We start from the raw sequence: 22,194 nt of genomic DNA, 5'->3' as shown, positions 1-22,194 counted from the left end.
TACATGCGTGATGTCCATTTAGAAAAATAATCAAACGAAAAATAATAAAGGGCTTGATACTGAATGGACTGCGTTCAGGGGCGACTATAACTTACTTACATAGACCAGATATTTGCCCAACAATGCCAGGGGAGGGAGGGGTTACTGTGTGAACTTCGCACTTGGGGCTTTCCTCAAGGTCACAGACTCAACTAAATAGATGGTATTGTACCCAGTGATCGGCTGTAAATGTTTAACGGCTAGCTCTGGGGGTAGGCGGGAAGGGGACACCCTGATTTGTAGTTTCTGATTTCCATGGTGAAATTATCCCCCCTAACGGCTGCTTGCAAGGCAAGGAGCTAGGAAAAGATACGCATTAGCACCCGGTTCTACACCCTATGTAAGAGATACAATATATAAATTACTTGCAGATAGAATTTGGTGTACAACCAATGAAAAGGAGGGAAATGATGAAGAAGCTTTAAATTTTGAGTATCATCACCTTCGCTTTTTCACATAATGCATTTAATCGTAAGTTTAGAACATTTCAGTTTTAGTAGCAGTTGCATGTAAAAACCAGGTTGTGAAATCCCCGCAATTTTGACCCTCGGCTCTCGGGCCGGTAGGGGCCCGCTCTGGCTCACCAGGGACTGAAGGAGCTCACAGATTTCTATCTGGAACATTTCCACAGAGGATACTTCAAGGAAGGGGCCAAGTAGATGCTAATCAGAATTATAGAAAACACCGTGTTTGGCTCTAGAAACATAAACAGACAGATTGTGTTTTCACAGCGGCCTGACACGAGTTTTGGTTGGGAGCAATGCTCCCTAATTCCCCCAAGCAACTTGTCTGAGCAGGAAAGCTAGTAAGAAATATAATTTCCCTTCTAGCGGGGAAAGGATTTGACTTCTGAGACCTGCTACTGCAAGGAAATTCAGACTGAGTCCCATGCTAAGCTGGCCCGCCCCGAAACGCTCTCAGAGCTGGGTTTATCTATCAGCTGACCGGCAAGCAGAATGCAATCGCTGTTCTTGTAACACGCATCCGGATCTTTTTTTCCCCCTTTATTCAGTCTTTCCAGAACGAGGATCCTTTAGTAGGATCATCTTTCCAGCAAATACTATTTTTTTTTTAAATTTTGGCTTCGTCATCACTATATTTACTTGGACATTCTAAAAGTGGGGTGCTATTCTTGGCTCTCTCAAAGTGGAGAGGTCTCTAAAACAACCAAAGCTAATAATGCCATGTTTCCTCATTTGTAAAATGGAGTGGAAGGGGGCTGAACCCGCTCAGTCACTGACGGACCATGTTTGCTCTCAAAGCAGACGGAGTTTGGATCCACGTTTCTATGCAGTTAAAACATAAGCAAGAAGGGGAAGGAGGGAGACCCCAGCACGGGGGCCTTCTCCGTGTCTGATAAATACCAGGTCTATTGCTACAGTAGGATGGATAAATAATAACGAAATCAAAGCCACGCTCGGGCCTCCACTCATTTATTTCCCACCCCCCCACCCCCCAAAGGAACACAAAACAGGGAACTCAAGTCAGGCATGACCAAACCTGAAGAATTTGACTCTTCCATCCTGTTGCTAGCCAAACTCCTCGTGATTTGGGCAGACTGTGGAGGAGGCCCGCGGGGGTGACGGGGCTGGGGTGGGGGTGGGAAGAGCTGTTGAATCTGGCCCGGTTTTGGGGAGGAAGGAGCCGCCGGGCTGGCCAGCTCAGTGCAGTCTTTCATGAATAAACACTCTAATTGGGGACATCACAGATAATGGGTCTGACTTCTTTCACTGCAGGGCCGGATCATGATTTGCTAATTGGATATCCCTGGGGTGGTGGAGGCGCCCTCACTGGCCCTGAGTGATTACTAGTTAATGGGGTTTTAGAAGTTCCTATTCCAGACTGATAAAGGGAGCCACGCTAGGGAAAAGGAGCCAGCACCCTTCCCGGAATGGCACCGGGAGGGACGCCCGGCGTCTGGGAAACACAGGGTGGGACCAGGCTACCGGGGTGCACCAAGCCCAGCGCTGGCTTTTTGAGCTGGGCGTCCCCGCCCCAGTCAGGACCCCAATACTGACTCCTTCTCTGCCTGGACATTTTATCTGGGAGATGAAGTGCCCTCCCCCAGCAGACCTCCCTCCCCATTGGCCTTTGGGCTGGTGCCTTTGCAAAGCACAAGGACACAGAAAGCCAGACTCAGGGGGCCAGCCAAACCCCGGGGGTGACTCTTCATGCAAAGGGCAGAGAAAGCATCTTTGGAGTCTCTAGATTTGGCCTAGAGCGAGGGACGATGCCACCTTTGTGCAAAATGGCTGTAGTGGCGAGGCAGGGCGTGCTTCCGATCTGCCCCCTACAGGGGGATGTGAGCGCCCAAAGCAGGAGCCACAGAGGAAAGGGCTTCCAGAGCAGAAGGCAGTGCTCTAGGCAGTCCTTTCCTTGGGCCGCCCTGGAGTCTTTGGCCTATCCTAGCAAACTGCCTAGAGAACAGAGGGAGGGGACATGGGGGGAAAGACAGAAGAGAAAAAAAGGAACACGAGAGGTCTTTCTACACCAAAACTCAAGCAAATTCCTGGTCAACCCACTGCCACCCCCCTCTCCGAAGTTCTCATAAACCAAAGGTCCGCTGCTCCGGCCTGAGCCAAGAGCATACTTTGTCCCATAGAACATCTGGTTTCTCTTCCCACAAGAAAGCAAGACTTCCTTCTAAATGGAGCTCAGGGATAATATGGGGTCTATAGACTCTGTTCAGCTTAGGTACTTTCCTGGGCCTTGTCCTTCCTGGTTAATTCCAGCTCATCAGTCTTGTTTGGAGGGGACGAGACTTGTCCTGGGCCTCAGCTATCAGTCTGGTCAAACTGTCATTTCACTCACGTGCAGAAGACTTGGGGTGCCCCGAGGAAATTGCTCCTGGCGATGAAGACGGGCTACTCTAGTGAATAAAAATTGAAGAAGGCACCACCCCTGGAGGACCCTCCCACTGCCACCAACGAGTAGCTGAGCGCTGACATTATGAGATGAATTTGCATCAGATAATACCTACCATTTACTGGGCCCTCTTTCTTTCTTTTTTTTTTTTTTTAAAGATTTTATTTATTTATTTGACAGAGATAGAGACAGCCAGAGAGAGAGGGAACACAAGCAGGGGGAGCGGGAGAGGAAGAAACAGGCTTCCAGCGGAGGAGCCTGATGTGGGGCTCGAACCCATAACGCCGGGATCACGCCCTGAGCCGGAGGCAGATGCTTAACGACTGAGCCACCCAGGCGCCCCTACTGGGCCCTCTTTCTATGCTAGACTCTGTGCTATATACTTCAGCCGGGGCACCTCATTTAGTCTTGCCGAGAGCCTGTGGAAGTAGGTTCTGTGCTTATCTCCATTTTACAGGTGGGAATACTGACTGCTTAAACTGAGTTCACACTGACTTGACCCCCAAAGCCCTGTCCTTGTCCAGTGTGTCACAAGCCCTTCCTTGAGTTTCACCCTATTCAGTATGTCCTTCCCTGAAGACAGTTGACAAGACGACAGGTGGCCCGGATTCACCATGCAAAAGAGCAAGGCCATTTGATATTTGTAGAAATGGTATGAATGGATTCCTAATGAAGAGTACTTTTCTTATTGGTGTTCCTTCAGAACTGTACCCTCGGGGCCCCTGGGTGGCTCAGTCGGTTGAGCACCCAACTCTTGGTTTCGGCTCAGGTCACAATCTCAGGGTGGTGAGATCGAGCCCTGCATCGGGCTCCACACTCAGTGTGGAGTTTGGTTGAAATTCTCTCCTCTTCCTCCACCCCTCCCTGTGCTCTCTCTCTCTTTCTCTCTCTAATAAATAAATAATTTTTTTTTAAAAGAACTTTTTCTAGATGCAGTGATCACTGGTCACATCCCAGAAACCTGAAATGACCACATATATCCACAAAGAATGAAGTCTTGCTGATGACTCTGGGCCAATTGCTTAAGTGCTCAAGGACTGACTTTCCCGCTGGGTAAAGTGACCTGCAGGAATAGAGGTGTGAGCTTCCTCCAAGCCCCCTACCCACGTATCAAGAATTCTGTATGTGACACAAGAAGGGAGTTTTCTATTTCTCATGTGGGACTCTGGCCATAGCAAACAGGATCAGTTATAGAACATATGGAGAGGGTGGTAAAGGCTCGTATTTACCAGCACTTATGTCTTTTTTTTTTTTCCTGTCTTTCTCCTCGCTCTCCCTCTCCTGGTGCTTGTCTCTGTTTCCTTGAGCTATCTATCTCCTGGCATCCTCGCTACCGCTCCATCTGGCTTATTTGTTATTCATGGATTAACATGTGTTTTGCATGCATTTGCCTTTTGACAACTGTTCCCAAGTACACCAGAGTGTAGCAACAAGGGTCTTCATGTTTCATCATGTACACCATCAGTCAGAAATGTTTGAACATGCGTCCCAATATAGATGTGTTTCCGTGTACATATTTACATTAAACAACAGACGCAAATATGCATTTTCTAATAAACACAAAAATAGAAAGCAAAAATGCCAAGCATATTTATACCCTAGCCTGTGGGTCATTTTGGGTCAGACCATCTCTTCTTAAAAAATCCCCAGTATCTAGGATGGTGGAGGGCCTTAGGGACTTGGGGCTTAGACGGCAGATACTTAAGAAAAGAATCTATGACCTTAGAGTTTCTAGACATTCAGTGAGAGAGAAGATGGAAGAAGGCAAGCCTAGATCCTTGAAGGGAGGCCAGACACCCCCCCCTACCCCCTAGACATTTATGGAAATTCTATTCATTGTTGACATCTATTTGTTTTCTGGTGTCACACTATGGAACCAAGACATCTAAGGGCCAAATACGACCCGTGTTCTACCAGTTTGTCACTCCATCCTACAATCTAGAGGCAATCTTTTACACCTTGTTAAAACCCAAATCCCACAAGGAGATATTGCATTAAATTGGATTAGCTCTTTTCATCAGAGTTGACAAGTATGAATTTGACAAGTCGAGATAATGGTGGAGAAGAGAGAAAACTGTAATCAGACCCAGAGAAACTAAGAGGAGAGACCCAAAAAGAGCAAACCTCAGAGGCTCAGGTGTCCAAGGCTGTGATCCCGGTCCACACTTACCCTCCACCCCAGCACAGGCCACCCCCCACAACCTGAGGGCGGGACAGAAACGCCAACCCCTTAAATGAAAGTTTTTCTTCCATCCTTAGGGCATTGTTGAGTTCCCTGAACTTGAGGAGCCAACAGGGCCTGCTTTTATACCCTGACCTTGAAAGTCTCTATTTCCTCCAGAATGACTGGAAGAAGACCGAACACCTCCCCCCCTGCACCCCTTCTAGTACCTCCCAGCTCCTGCCCTAGTGACCTCCCTAGCGCCCTGCAGTCTGCATTCCAAGACTTGTTAAGGGAGGGGCATGCAAAACAGATGCTAATTAATGAATACCAACAAGGCAGAGACAGCTGTCAGGAGGATGTCTAGAGATAACTCAAGGAGACAGAGACAGGCTCAGGAAGAGGGAGACTCCGAGAAGAAAGAGCTGGCCTGCCTTGCTTGGTGAAGAAAACACATCACAGAAGGCCACAAATGGGCAGGGAAAGCATGTTACTCTACTGAGCAAGACTAAAATCAAGGTTCAATATGGTTGTTGGTCAATTCAAGGGATCTAAGTAACTTGGGCTCTGCCGTGAAAGAAGAGTGACACGAAGGCATTTCCTACATGCCACGCTCTGTTGACGCACAGACAATACCACGTAATGTATTTAATCCTCCCAACATCCCTGTGAGGTAGGTACTGTTATTTGCTTCTCCATTTTACAAATGAGGAAACTAAGGCACACTGTCGTGAAAGCCACCAGCCCGCTGTCGGCAGAACTGGTGGGTAGCGGGTCTGGGGACGGAGCGGAGATGCTGGGCCCCCAGAATCTGCCACTCTACACAAGAAGATTCCACAGCCGCAGCAGAGGACCCACATGCTTGAGAGTCAGGGTTTCTGTCCTGGGAGAGAAATCTCCCTTCATTGTGTCACGTGATTTTTTCCTGCTGACTGGTATTCAGTGGACATCCCAGGGCTGGGAACTGGCCATTCAACTGGGAGGCAGTGTGCTGGTCTCCCAGCCACTCCGGGCTTCCACTCCCGGGCACTAGAAGAAGGTTCTCTCCTTCTCATGGAATCTCCAGTATGCTGAGAAGCTGTCATGGCTGGTTGGCTGGTGGAGGACATGCTCAAAATGGGGTTAAAAAAAAATCATCTCAGCCTAAAGTAATATTTGAGCTCTGTTCATGTAGGAGACTAATAGTCCCTCCTGAAACACTGAGATTCATCATACATGGTAAATATTTGTTTGGACAAATTTTAAATCGAGGATCATTTGATTGATAGATAATTGTTTCCCACATCAGCTAAATACCTCAGCTGTCGCCGGCACATCACAAATTGATGTGTTGTTACCTTTTGCTGTTTTCTTTCTTTCTCTCTCACTTCTTTAAAAAAAAAAACCCTGAACACGATTTTCTTATGACCAGCTCTTACGTTGATTTATTCACGAAGAAAAAAAAAAATACACGACACCCTTTTTATCTCTAAGGGACCCAAGGTGTTAGAAACCCCCGAGGAAGGGGTTCGGGGACAAGACCTTGAAGATGTGACCGTCTGCACCCAACCCCTGAGCCAGGCTCAGTTCCACACCTGTCCCCCGCCCCTCCCCAGCCAGCCCGGGTCTGGGTGAGACCGTGGAGACCCAGAGGGAAGGATGCTGTGATGTCTTGAAAATGTATACGGGTGTATACCCTTTACACGCCCCAGCCTCGGGGGCCTGGGAGTCAGAGGATGGAACAGATGAATGTAGATTAAGGTCAGGAAAGCTTCCTGGAGCTGGTCTTTAAAAACTTAAGTTAATTTTTAATCAAGGAACAGAAGGACTAGGAGAACGCATTGATCAATTCTTCTCCAGTAGAGACAGGGACGGATAAAAAGACCAATCTTCTGTTTGCATTAAGCACATAGGTCTGATTTTTCAGACCCGTTTCCTAGTTTCTTTCAATCCCCTGGCCTACAGGCCAGTGCTTATTTCCATGGTTTCTTTACCAAAAATGAATATGGCCGTTATGGCTAATTAACACAGCAATCTGTATTTTCATTTACTCCTCACTTCTGGAAAAGTGAGTGACCAGAGAGAGAACACACACACACACACACACACACACACACACACCCTAGATTCTCTTAAAGGTAATTTGTTCAAACACTTCCCTCATTATTTTTTTTAATAATAAGTTTTAAAATCTATTATTATAGAGTAATTGCTCATCAAATTTCTTTTTTAAAAGTCAAAGCAATTTTCAAATTATAAAGAACTTCTCAAATGTGTCTAGATAATTATGAGGCTGCATTTTACATAGCTCTTGTACCTCCGTAGACTTCAAGGCCTGTTGTAATCTTTGCCTTTGGAGCCCAAGATTGCATCCACTGTGTTCGCGTGTAAAGTACCACGTGACACATGCATGTTAAGCAGACAGCAATTCTGTGGTCACGAATACATACCTACGGAAATTATCTATCACATTCCTATAATACCAGCTGGTAGGACTAGCACAAAGTATTTTCACCGTATTGAAGTACCAAGGATAATACTGCGTGAGAGATAGATGATAGATACATAGATACGTGGACAGATGGGTAGGCCATGACTTCAACTAACTCGTCCCTTCTTGAGATGATTTTTTAAAAGATGTTATTTATTTATTTGAGAGAGAGCACAAGCAGGGGGAGCAGCAGGCAGAGGAAGAAGCAGGCCCCCCATGGAGCAAGGACTCCCCCCTCCCCCACCATGTGGGACTTGATCCCAGGACCCTGGGATCATGACCTGAGTCTCAGGCTGACACCCAACCTACCGAGCCACCCAGGCGCCCCTGAGAAAGTAAATCTCCAGCAGGGCTCTTGTCATCAGCAGGACAGCTACCTTTAACCTTGGGGACAAGACTTTGGTAACTTTTTTAGAATTCTCCACAGTTCTCTCACCAAAGCTGAAAACTGGACCTGAATATAGTTCTGAGGTTCCTTGCCACAATTTGAACCCAGCAAAGGGCATCCCGGTGATTCTTAACTTTTTTTTTTTTTTTAAATGTGTATGTAGGAACCAGACTCCCTGTGGGTTTTCCTTAGAAATTAAAATAAAGGCCGATCTTAGAATCTCTAGGGTTGTGAACTGATTCTAGGAGATAATAGAGAACTCCATGAAAATTTAAGGATTTGTGGCCTTGATGGTGTGTGTGTGTGTGTGTGTGTGTGTGTGTGTGTGTGTAAGCGTGCACGAGCACACGTGCACGGGCAGTAGACACACATGCATTCAGTACACATTATTCTCCCTTCTTTCGTTCAGTTCTGAAGTGTGAGTTGTAGTTGGGGTGCTGGGACCTCCCGGACACGTGGGGGGCCCTTGGTCATCATCCGCCAGCTGCCTGGTTAAGACGCCTACGCAGAGGAGACACCTAGAGCTTCAGGGAAAATAGCCCGGTTCGCTCTCAGCATCCCTCGTCATTATCCCCCCCCACCCCCGCCCCCGGCCCCAGTACAGTTGCCGGTTGTGATCTGCTGCCTTTCAACGTGGAATAAAATACATTACTTATGCAGCGAATGTTTTTAATGTAACAAAGCAAAGGAATAAAAATGCTTCACAACAGTTTTATTAAAAACAAATTCCCACAGTAAATACATATACACTCGGTTTCTGGGAGCAAAATAGCCCAGGACATCACTGCTAAGTGCTCTGGGAAGTGCTTATAAATTACTCGAAATAAAAAACATTGTTGCCTGGACATCAGGGATGAAATGCTGCAGTTTGTAATAAATTAACACAGAACTTTACTTCCCCTCCTCGAACAAAGCAGCCATTTGTCTGAATAACCCACATTCAGCTCTGAGTTATATTTCACAACTCCAACAGCATTCATTTGCAAATTATTCTGCAGTTTTAATGCTGAAGTTTTAAATACCTTAAGAACTAATAAATAAAGCGAAGTAGAGCAAACAGTTGGCTTGTAGTTTAAAAACTGCCCTAATTTCTGCTTTTCCTTTGGCTTTTTTTTTTCCTTTTCAAAGTTACTTATTTATTTATTTATTTGGTAAATGGCATAAAGTTTCTTTAAACTACGTTAAAAAAAAAAATAAAAGGCTAAAATGTATTGGTGGTGGTGGTGAGGGGGTTATTTACACCGGAGAGAAGTTTCCAGAATGCCCTTAACTGTGAAGGTAGTTAACTAGCCCTCATTTTACATTTTGAAGACTTTTCTTCTACCAATACTTTAATTTAGTGACAGAATAATTTATAACTATCTTTGAGGGTTTTCCCTTTGTGTGTAACTTTTGTCTGCTAGTCTTGGAATTGGTTAGAGTTTTTCCCCCCTCTCCCTTCTCTCTCCCTCTACTAGACTTTGTCCAGAAAAAAAAAAAAAAAGAAAAATCTCCAAAGAGAAGTCATGTCACTTCCCTTGAATTATTTTGATTATAAAACAAAAACTCTGCAAGAAAACTCTTTTCAAACCTGTTCTGTAAAACAAAACGAACTGCTTTCCAGGTTCTTGAAAGAAAAATGTGATAGAAGCATTTATAGATGCAATTTGAGGTTTGAAGGTTATTTTCCTGGCCAAAAGAAGAAAAAAATAAAGCCGGGTTTCCTTGTGCATTACTGGCTTTGTTGGATTTCTCTACATTGTTTTAAATAAAGTCCAGTGTAGCCAATTGTACTGGATAAAAGCAATGTCACCATTTTCAGGAAGGGATTCGGGGAGGGAAAACTTCAGAACCATATTATTTTCGGAAAAGTGCCTTATAAAATATTTTTATAAAGTAGGAGTTGAAATCACTTAAAAATCACTCTCTTTTATAAATCTGTTTGGAGAAAGCTCTTTTGATCCCCTTTCTTCTGATCCTCATCTTTTATTTTGCTTAGAGGTAAACAACATTTGCCTCATTTAAACGAAGGCATTTGCCATTGTGGTTTTTAAATAGTTTTCCAGTCACCCTATGGCAATTCATCACAAGGGATAAAATAAGGATACTTTGCATCCAAGACTTTTATCACCTCCCAGAAAATGTTTGTTGTTTTTGCTTTGGGTCTTTTTTTTTTTTTTTTTTTTTTTTTTTACTCCCTCCCACCCCTACCGCCACCCCGAGCTGCAGGGGATTGTTTTAGGACATTTCAAAGCCTTTTGTGAAGACACCAAAGTCCTTCTGCGGAGAATAAGAAATGCTTGATTACATGCACTGCAAAATGGGAGATATTCCCAAATTCCCTTTTAATTAAGATGTCTAAATAGCCATTGCTTTAGAGAGAGAGATTTCCAAACAGTTTAAAAATAAGGACACATTTAGAACTGCAGCAGAAACCCCGACCTCTCCCCGACCCTGGGGGGAGGCGACTGTCACCTGGGGGGAGGTAAACGGACATTAGTTAACTCCAGAAGAGTCAGGGAGGGAGGCGTGTCCCAAGCAGAGGCCGGGATGCAGAGGCAATCCCAGCACCCCAGAGCTTTAATAACGTCAGGGGCTTTAGTTAAGAGAAAAATCGCATCTGTAGTTAGCCAGGTCATTTCTGCAAGTGCACACACCTTTGTCATTAAAAAAAAAAGAAATCACTCAGTGATCACTGGTTTGATACTATTTGATTCTCTGACCATCCAAGCCTGATTAAGAGCATTTGCTGAGGCCCTAAAGGCTTCATAGCTGGCCACCCATCTGGTGTTAGACTGGAGTCCGTGAAAATCCCTCAGCTTAGCACTGAATATTCTTTTTAAAGACGTTTAAGTAAAAGGGCTGACATTAGCATATGTTCCCCCCAAGTGTCCTGTTGAACTTTCTGCCGGGCATTACCCCACCACGGGCTTTCTGGACGGTGTCCAATGAGAGATTGGCTTGGAACTGTAAAATTAGCCATCTGCCTATTAAAAATGTAACCAGCTGCATCCGATGAAACACAGTGACTATTGAAATGAACTCATCCGGGAGAGAACTCGCGTCCCCTGCTTGGACATTTTTCCAATCTACTGCTGGACTGAGACACTCCACGAGCAAAGGGCCTCCGTCCTTGTTTGGAGGGAAACGGCGGGACTCAAGAAAGAAGAAGGAGGCTTAGGGGTTTGTGTCGTTGCACAAGTTCTGGCTTTGCTCAGGTCGACTTGGACCTGAGGCGCAGAATTCTCTGGGTCTGTGCTCCTTGTTTTAAAGCCCCTCCCTCCTGCAGGAGAGGAGAAAATAGGAAATAAGTGAGCAAGTCCCTGAAATCCGTCCCTTCCTTCAAGATGTTACGTTCCGATATTCCATCCCAAATCCTGGGTCTTTCTAGTAAACCTTAATCTCCAAGCCTCAAATCCTCTGAGCAGCACATAAAAACTTAAAACGGAGAGCCGGAGCACTAATTACTCCTGCAAGAGCTACCATTTCCGCAGATATTAGGCATTCTGTATTTACTACAAGGTCTGTTTATTAAAAATGAGAACTTTCAATAGCTCGTGCTATTTTTTTCTAAAGCCTAATGGAGCATTAAAAAATAATTCATTAACTAATTAACAGAACTGTGTTTATTTACAGTATAGAAAATGTTTCTATCAGGAAAATAACACACCATAATACAGTGTTGTGTTGACAGCAAAACATCTGCAGCTTCATTTAATGCGTTTACTAAGTGACGGGAGAAAATCAAAGATGTTGAAACAGCTACTTCTCTGCCTGTGATTTTTGTTTTTCTCGCTCTCGGGGTCACAGGCACCAGGATGCCCCTTGGGAAGCTGGAGTTGCTTTCAGAGGGGCTCCGGGCAAAAATCTTTGTGAAAGTGTGGATGTCACAAAGAGTTTGGACCTGGTGCCAGTTAAAACTGATGGGTCCCTACGCATGCCCGAAATATCCGTGTCGCCGGCGCTCAGAGCTGTTCGGCTGACCACGCGAAATTGTCTCCTGTGTATATCAGAATCGGTTAAATATTGACAGCTTCATGTCATTCAACCTAATGTCTCCCACTTAAACTTACTATCTTCTTTTTCTTTCTCTCTCTCTCTCTGCCTCTTTGTCTCTCTGTTTCTTTCTTATTCTGCCACGGCCAGGATTTTTGCAAAAATACATTAATTAAGCTCAAAGTGAGTCTTAATTGATACATTTACCTATTAGCATAGTCGATGTTAACATGTATTTTGCTAGGTTCATTTCCCCAGTAAATCTCTCCTCTTCACTGCCTGTGCCTAAATCCTCTCAGAAGGCAAAGGGTATTCTGTCTGTCTGTAGGTTTGATTTCCTTATCATCACCCCAAAAGGAAATCCTAAGAAAAAGAGATAGTAGTAATCGTGCGATACACACTCCAGGCGGAGGTGTAAATTACAACCTCTCAGGAGGAAAACATATAGCTGGAAAAATTCATCATAATAACCCAGCAACCATACATGCAAATGTGATGTTGGGAGAATTTGTCCTCCATTCACTTAGACCTAAAGCTCAGAATGACCTCAGGAATTAAACAAAATGATCCAGGAAAAAAAAAAATCCGTTTTCCCCATAACACCCAAGTGTAGTCTGAGTGTCTGCCTTTGTTGTTACAAGTATGCAACAATAATAGTAATACAATGTTTAATGTCAACTCAGCTCTGCAGGGACCAGCCTTGCTGCCTCTGTATAGTAGAATCCTGGATGTGTAACAGACATAAGGAAATTTCCTGTAGCAACTTCACTGGTTTTAGATGCAAATTTTAAGGACTTTAAGCCACATAGAACAAACAGAATGTATCACAGGTCTGTTTAAAATTAGATTAAGAAAAAAGCAAAAAAAAAAAAAAAAAAAAAAAAAAAAAGCTAGTTCAGCAAACCTCACTTAGCAGCCAGAATTGTTTTAGGCACGTCCCTCTGGATTTATACACAGAGGGTTGTGTCATTTATATCTATTAACTCACAGCACTGATATCTGTTGTGCAATTATCTGAGCGTGGCCATAGCGTGCTATTAGGGGTTGAGCGTGGACTTTGGTTTGGGTCCCTCCTGCAGGGCTGGGGAACCAACCACGCGACCTCAAATCCTTTTTGCCGTCCCCTAGCTCCAGACTGAGGTATACTGTTAAAGTCATCTACCAAATAAATATCTGTTGTCTTGCATCAGAGTTCCTCTTGATCAGGAACTTGGAAGCTACTTAGCAAATGTGCTCCCACAGCCCAGTCCGTGCTGGTGGCAGACATCACTAGTGGATTACAGAAGCAGTCCTCCTTGACCTGGAACGCAGCCTCAGAAGGCTTCTCAACACTCATACTACAAATCAATCAGAATTGGCTTAACAGATGAAACCCGTGAGCGGAAGCTAACAGATCCACATGGAGATTAAACCAAGGCCTCCACTCTCACTTTGTCCAGTGTAGCCTCAGTTAGCTGCATCCTAACTGACCAGCCCGCTCAGTTGGGCAGGTTTGTTTTTCTTTTGGCTGTTCTCTATCTGCAGGAGAAACAGATACATGGGTTGGGAAAGCAGAACATATGGAGGCATTACCAGGACCTATAACCTTCTGGGCTATTTCCTGTGATGAGGTCGCCATTAGCCTCTACTCCATCTGTACACACCCCACCCCGGGGCCGGACAGCACCTAAACCAGATTCGTTGCTCGCAACTACACCTCACTCCCAGTAGACTCGGACATTTCAGGAAGAGTACACTAAAAGAAATAAAAACTAAAAGCAAAAGAATTATCTGAGAGGATTCACATCCCCGAATTTTATTAGCATTTTAGACCATGGAGATGATGATCTAATCAGTGTCCCATGAGGACACAATCCTGCATAGGACCTTCCATAGCTCCCTAGTACCCACAAAATAGGTACCCAGGCACTTCTCTGTGAAAAAGACAATTATGCTTTGTCAATCTTGAGCTCATGCAGTCTCATGCCGCCACACCCTCGTCTACCCTATTATTCAACCTCTGTGAATTATTGACCTGTCCTATTTTCTTAGGCCCTATGTCCTTGCATAGACTGTATTCCATGTCTGGCATATGCTGTGTTCTAACTTCCAATTATCCCTCAAGCCCCAGTGTGAACATTAGCCTCATCTGTGCCTGAGTGCACTGTTCTCTTTCCTAAGTAGGACTTGTACGATGAAGCTGGGAAGCAGAGCGAGTGTGAGCCCAGGCCCTGGAGCAAGACTTCTGCTCTGGCCAGCCTCGCTGTGCACTTGCTAGCTGCGAGTCTATAGGCAAGTTGTTTAATCTCTCTGTGCCTCGGTTTTCCCATCTGTAAAGTGGGAATAATAACAATTAACAGAAGATTAAGTGGGCAAACACTGGCAATGTGCTTAGAGTGGCAAACAGGGTCAATAAATGTTAGCTTTTAGTTTCTATCATAATATTGCATTTCCATGTGTGGGAACACCCTCCCCTCCCTCACCCACAGAGTACAGGACCTTCCTCTGCTCATCCTTGGACTCCCAATTCCTTAGCCTAGAGCCTGACAGGCTGTGTGGACACCCAGCTGAGGTTTGCTGAGTGACCGGTTACGCGAAGAATAAGAGAATGGAGAAGGCAAGAAAAAGAGGAAAGGCTAAGAAGGGTTGCAACAGGGACACACGTATCTTCTTCTTGCTTCTATATTATAAAAGGCTGCCAAAAATACAGCTTCTTATACGTGAGCCTTACATATGGTCATTCATCGGCGGGAAGCACAGAATGATGATTTGTGTAGGGAAATACCCTTCCAGGGCTTACTTAGTTTTCACCCCCCACAGTGAGGATAGGAGGCCCAGCGAAACCTGATGCTGGATGTATAGTGGGTTTTTTGGTTGTTTGTGTGTGTGTGTGTGTGTGTGTGTGTGTTATCAATTGACACTTGGATTGCCAGAAATCCAAACCACCCTCTGTCAAGCCAGGGGAGAGCGTGGGTGCAAGGGAGTCTTGAGAAGGGCAGGGCCCAGCGTGGCCGGACGCAGTCCTGTTTGTGGCCCCTTAAAGCGCCGGCTCTGGGTTTGCCTCCCAGCCACAAAGCCAGGAAACCCTGGACAAGTCACTAACCCTTTTTGTCTTCGTCACCTTGTCTATAGAATAGGGTTAACGTGGGCATGGCTTCCCGAGGTTGTTGTGAAGTGAAATGAGAGAAGCCCCAGTAAATCCCTAAGCACAGCACAAAATACACACTTCATTATTCTCAAAGGAGGCATCTCGAAGGGGACTTTAGAGGCTGGGTTGGTAGGGCCTGGGTGAAAGGAACTTTCCAGATACGAACAGATAGGCTGGGATGTGGCAGAGGGAATTTGACATTCAGTGGCAGGAAGAGTGCGCTTTCTTCTCTTCTCTGTTTGGATTGGCTTTTAAAACAGCACAACCTCCACTAACCTCAGTTGCAACACTGCACTGAAATGTTACTCCCAGGATTTGACATTTCCTTATTCTTCCTACTGCTGTTTTCTCCTTTGTTGCTTTGAAAATATGAATTAATGATGAATACTAATGAGCCCTGTGACAAGGCTAGACTGCACTAACATTGGGGGCTTCAAGGCTCATGACACTTCCAGCAAGGGAAAGCGTAAGCAATCCCTTTACTGATTGCCAAACTCACAGGGCCCAAATACTCATTTTCTCTCCCTTCCTCCCATCCGATTCCTTTCTTTTAAAATTTTTAAAAGACTCTTCATGAAAGCCTCATGAATGAGGCTTTGAACTTATTCATAAGATTTTATGTGTCTACCTGGAATAGACACGAAATTGCTTTTTTTTTTTTTTTAAGTACTGTTGCGTTTATGAAAATCTTTCTGGATGCCTTTTTATTGTTCTGTGCTTTTTTTTTCTTTTATTGTCTCTGATGCTGTTTCATGGAGCTTGGGGATTTGTGAAGTAACCAACTGGAGGAAACGTCAATCATTGATATTGAACATATAGTGACTTCCAAGCCAATGCCAATTTTCCCTCCCTCTCCAATAAAAAAAAAAAAAAAAAAAGACACCCAATAATATTTGTGTGCTGTTGGCATCAAAGACAATTTTTATGGCACAGCCTACACCACTATCTCAACATGATGGTAAATATTTCAGCATTAAAAAGTAAGGAGAAACCCCCCAAAATTACAATATGCAGGATTTTAGAAGAAAGTCAGGCAGTGGATCTGGATACCGGAAACAGAGTAAGTGTTCAACCCTCTTGGCCGAGGGTTGTCAGTACTCACACTAAGGTTGTTCTCTGCATTCAACAGGTATTATATTTTTAGAAACAGCTTCAAGGACGAAATAATACCTGGCCAACAGGGCTATCTCCTGACCCTACATTCCTTCATTCCTTTTCTTGGGCTACACTCTGCGGACCAGAAACTTGGACATCTATAACTTGCAAGAAATGCCAAGAGACAGGAGTGGGCAGTAGCCTGAGGGGCCACCAAAGCCATCACAAATCAGACCCTTACTTCACTGACGCTCCTGAGGACTCCCTTGGAAACAGGGGCATTTCTCTCGAAATGAGCTCTAGTTCTACAGGTGTGGATTCAGATACTCACTAGCATTGACCTTGGACCTATGGCCCCAAGACTCAGTTTGCATATCTGTAAAGTGGGGATACTGGTAGAACCTCCTTCCTGTGGTTGCCAAAATGAGTCCATTAGATAACACTTCTAAAGGGCTTAGCACAGTAACTGGCTAATGATAAGAGCTCAATAAGTGTTTGTAGGTACACAAACAGGTCAAGTAATAAAGGAGCCAAGTGACCCAGTCCTGCTCACTGGAGGAAAACATTCTATCCAAGATTCAGCAGGAGAATGCGACTTTCTTGACCAAGAACCCCTGCATGCAGGGCATCTTCCAAGTAGAGCTAGAAGTATTTCCATTTCCCTGAAATTGTGCTTAATGGTGCTTCCTTGACTTGCTTTCACATTTCAAGTGCAGCCACTTATCACCCCTGCAAGTTTTTTTTTAATCATTTCTTCATCAAATCATATGTGACCTGTCAGCATGTACATTTATTCAACAACAAATTCACCCAGAATCGCCCAGTTCTGGGAAGCAGTTGCAGTGATGGTAGGAAGGGGGACTCCACCAGCAATGTACGAACCAGTCCCTGTCCTTGAGAAACTCATAGGCATGTGGGTGCCAGCAGACACTTAGGCACACAATGACACGAGTGACAGTTTGGCATAAAGATCAAGGGTATGGTCTCTGAGCCAGACTGGATTCAAATCCAGGTGCCACCACTGACTAGCCATGTGACAGAGGGCAGACTGTAGTTTCTCTGGGACTTACTTTCCTTGTCAATTAAATGGGCATGAAAACTGTACCAATGTCACAGCATTGAATGAGTCAGTATGTAGAAAGTGATCAGAATAACGTGTACCCCATAGTCATAGTACATACACTTTACCTTAAAAAATAACAAATGAGAATGGAACCTTGGTGCGCTTACTGTGGACCAAGTTCTGTGCTGAGGGCTCTATGCTGATGACTATATCCCACCCTCACAAGGAAACGCGCATATTAACCTAGGTTAGTTACCCGGTCTTGGTTGAGAAATGGGCTTAATGAAGGCCTACCTCTAAAATGTTGGAAAGACTCAATGAGTTAACGTGTATAGAGAATGACTAGGGCTGGGTCTGCACAAAGTAAGGAGTCAGCAAAAGGAGCCTTACAGAGTTTAAATAGCTTGCCCAGATTCACACAATTGATTAGAGCTGAATCATGATTTAAACCCAGGCATGCTCTCTGCTGCTTACCATAGTGACGGTGTCAATATGGCCAACACCCAGAGGTCTATGCAGATTGCTGTGAAAGCATGCATCCGTCTGTCCTGCCTGGAAGGTTGGAAAGTTCACATCAGGCAGACAATCTTTTTTTTTTCTCTCTCTTTCTCTCCCTTCCTTTCTTCCTTTCTCCTTCCCCCCTTCTTTCCTTCCCTCCTTTCTATCTTCCTCTCTCTCTCTTATTATAACAATGGCAGTAGACACTCATTTATTTTGGTTTGATGCAATAGTAATGACTCAATATAGACTAAAAAAAAAAAAAAATACCACAAACTCTTGCGGGTCAGGATACATGATCGTTTATCACAGCCCAAGATGTAGTCACAGATCACGTGACCATGCTTCGGTCATGGCTGGTCTGACTCAGCCTGAAGCCAAGAGGAAAGCAAATGTGGTTAATTAAGACTGCAGGGAATGTTTAGACTGTGTGCAACCGATATCCCAGCCACCGTCTCCATGTTTTCCTGGAGATGGAATTCTGCACAAAACTCGGGTATTACTGTCCTTCCTAAATTCCTTCCAGCTATCAGTCAGGGAGAGACTTCAGGGGAAGGACTTAGCACTTTTGAAATTATCCTGGTGGCACGCTTCAAGGATGTCGACTGATGAGAAAGGACAAGTAGTGATTCTCAAATTATGCTTCTATTTACACTCCAGTTATAATACTGAAATCTAAAACTCTGCTCCCACAGGAAGAGAGCAAGCCTTGTGTCCCTTCGTGGCCTCCATAGAACTTGGCTTCGTGGCTCTTACATAGCTGATGCCCATAGAGCAATGGTGAATCCAGGAATGAGACAAAGTGGGATTTTGTCATGTCTTTGATACAACGACAAAGTTTTCTCTTGGCGTTTTGGTGAGAGATCCCAAGATAAAAACACACTTATGAAGTACAAACAGTTTTCTTTACTAATGACTTGGAAGCAGAGCAGAACCTATTGGGTAAACACCCTTTGAGGTCGCTCGGAGTTCTAAATACAAGGCAATTCACCCTCCTGCTAATTCTTCTCTCAGCTTCAGAAATAAACCGATCGGTTGGCATAAGACACTAAAACATAACTTATTCCCAGCTAGGGTCCATTACTGGGGTCCTCTACAAGTACCAGTGAAACTTCACAGGCAGGTTTGGGAGGGGAGTCATTTCCCAAACTCCTCCAAGATATCGATGTGCTCGTTTCAGTAAGTGGGGAATTATTACAACAATAATCTTTCCTCAGAGGTTCACAATGGATGCATGTTATTATGTTAAAGGATCCATAACAGCAAAAATTTATTCAACAGCATTTGACGCATGCGTCCCAAACATGTTTGGCCATAGAATTTTAAAACATATATTTACATATTAGATATATATTTGAATATACCTGTCTAGCTTACCTAGGTCTGTATCTGTAGAGAGATAGAAGTGGTCTCTAGTGAAACATACATGACAAAATGCTGGTCTTGGTTGGGTTGATTTGGTTGTATTGAAGTCTGGATCAGAGGTGAGCAACACTCGGCTCTCTGAGTAGCTACGTGCATGATTTGATGCCTGTGGGAGGCTTTGGCCGGGGAGAAGATCATGTGCTAACGTAGAGAGGAGAACCTTCGAGGAAAGTGAATACACCATGGAAGTGGAGAACCATGGCCAGGCATGGGGGGTATCCACTGCCAGCTCCATGCTCCCCCCCACCCACAACTGCCTATACTACATGCCCCAAAGGGTTGGTTTTGAACCCTGAGGTAGAGGTTATTCAAACCAGAAGCTGTCTTCCTGAGCAACTCTGTGAGGTCCAGCCATTGACTTGTTGACTCAGTGTCCAGGTGACAGAGCCCAAGGCTGAGAGCAGAAGTTCAGGAGAGCAGTGTCTTCACAGGCAGCCATGGCCAAGGCTTGACAAGAAGCTCAGAGGGGAAGCCAATGAGTAGACACATGGTCAGAGGACATGGTCAACACCACTGGCCCTGAGGCTCCCGGAAGAGCTGGGGAGAGGCTGAAGGAAGCTGAATAGCCCAGTGACAACCAGTTGTCAGAGTTACACGAACAGAGTTGCTCAATCATAAGGACATTCTAGTTTTGCTTGCAATCTCAAAGACTTATTAGATTTTTAGAAGACATTTTGATTTCATACGTAAAATATCCCAATCCAATCTTTTTTTTTTTTTACTCTTAAGCATGACTAAAATCAGACCAGATAATTTGGAGTTACTCTGTAAATACATGCTTTGTGCAACCCCTTTAAAATCACTTCATATACCCTCTTTCCCAAATCCTCTTAATTCTATTGCAATTGCCCATGACTAGCCATGTTCTCTCATCTTCTTATCCTAAATGAGTGCTGTGCCGTGGGTGTCATGGTCATTGTCGCTGTAGTTCTGGGGGGACAGAGAGTAGGCATTAAGAGATGTCTAAAAAACAAAAACAAAACAAAAAACCAGCACTCAAAAAACAAAACCAAAAACAATCCTGGTGTGTTGCTGCTGGAGGAAAGTCTGTCTCGTAAGAAATATTTAACCTGAATGTAATTGCAAGAAAATGGTCAGACAAACCCAGAATGTGGGCTGTTCTTCAGAACCCTTCCTATCTGAGACTCTTTAAAGGACACAGTGAGATGAAGAAGTGAGGGAAGTGGTGGGATTGTCTGACTTAGGAAACATAAAAACACGTAAGAACCAATGAAGTGCAAGGAATTTGGTTGAATTCTAGATTAAATTTTTTTTAACTAAAAAGGACTTCTTTTTTAATATTCAGAAAACTTGAGTAGGGACTGCATGTTGGATAATTGTTACTGAACTAATAATTTTCTTAGATATGATAATGGTATTCTGGTTGAAAGAGAGAATGTCCTTATTCTGGGATGATGCCAGAGTAATGTGGCGAGGGGTGATGTATCACGATGTCTGCAAACTATCTTGGTGTTTGTGTGTGTGTATGTGTGTGTGTAGAGAGAAAGACAGAGAGGCCGTGAATGTGGCAAGATGGTAACAATTGAATCTAGATGAAGATATATGGTCGTTCATTTCTACTGTGTTTTCAATTTTCTTGTGAATTTAAAAACTTTTGAATTAAAAAAATACTTTTTAAAAAGAAGTTTGGGACGCCTGGGTGGCTCAGTTGGTTAAGCATCTGCCTTCGCTCAGGTCATGATCCCAGGGTCCTGGGATCTAGTCCCACGTTGGGGGGGGCTCCTTTCTAGGTGGGGAGCTTGTTTCTCCCTCTGCCCCTCCCCCTGCTTGTGTTCTCTCTCTCTCTCAAATAAATAAAATCTTTACAAATCAATAAATTATTAAAAAGTAAAAAATAAATAAATAAAAAGAAGTTCACCAAAAAGAAAAAAAAAATGAGGAAATCATCTAAGCTCAGAAACACTATAGCTTTCCTTAAAATTATCTCTTTCCTTAAAATTATCTCTCCTTCTTTACACTGTGGTTCGCGCAAATATTTCATGTCTCTTTTATGAAATAAAAAAAGGATCTAAAGGGGTGCTTCGGCTCTCCCCTGATTAATGTTTCCCTTCTCTCAAATAGCTCAGTGAATTCAGAGGCTCTCTCCCTTACCTTTCTGAAGAGCTCTAGCAGACTGTTTCTGGAAGCAAGAGGTTGACCTTGCCCATCAAGAGTTAAATGCTCCTGAGCATGGTCCGGGCATAGATTTTGAATGCAGCATTTCAAAACCAGATTGAGTTAGCTGAGCCAATCTCTGGGTGGCTCAAAGAATTCAGGTTGGAAGGATTGATCACTGACTCCCATGAGATAACCCCATGCTGCGAAAATTCCCAGAATGTCCTCTTGGATGCTTCCATTGGAAGGCATAGCCTCCGTGCCACAGTTGAGAACCTCCTTAGATAGCTTTCCCAGAGGAGTAAGACCAGCTGGTTAGACTCAAGGTCACCATAGGAATGGTCAAAGGAAACAAGGCTTTGACCTAAGGAAGATAAGCTCTTTGAGCGCTGTTTCCAAGTATCTATGACACCAAAACATAGAACGTGAGCTAGATGAGTTCTCTGGGGCCCCAGTACCTACATGTCAGAGACAGGTCAATTCTGAGTCAAGAGCAAGGATGAGTGTTTTTAAAGAGAAGTGGCCAAAGATGGAATGGTGTGATGCTTCTATTGGAAGTGAGAGCCCCATCAAATGAATCAGGAAGAAGGAGGCCACACAACCATTGGGTGAGACACTATTTTTGAAATAATGGAAGTATCAGGAGAAGCAGTAACTGGAAAATCTTAAGATCCCCTTTTCCTTGGGCACATCTCTCTCTTCTTTCATCTCCCCAGACCAGAGAGCAGTCTCCTTGAAATAAAACCAAGGACGATAAGGCTGGTCCCCAAAGAGCCTGCTCTCTGACGGGCTGTGTCCTCAGCTATTTGGAAGAGCTTGGAGCAGGCCCATCAAAGCTTGTCACCTGGCACAGCAGGGTGGGAGCACGAGGCTAAGGTGCCCCTTGGGGAGCCTTCTACCCCTCAACACTGGTCTTTGTGCATCACCCCTGATCACCAGGTATCGTAGACAGCCTGCTGAAAAGAATTCAGAC

This window comes from Ursus arctos, unplaced genomic scaffold (genome assembly GCF_023065955.2).
Source record: "Ursus arctos isolate Adak ecotype North America unplaced genomic scaffold, UrsArc2.0 scaffold_19, whole genome shotgun sequence".
Classification (NCBI taxonomy): Eukaryota; Metazoa; Chordata; class Mammalia; order Carnivora; family Ursidae; genus Ursus; species Ursus arctos.
This window is presented reverse-complemented; position numbering follows the sequence as displayed.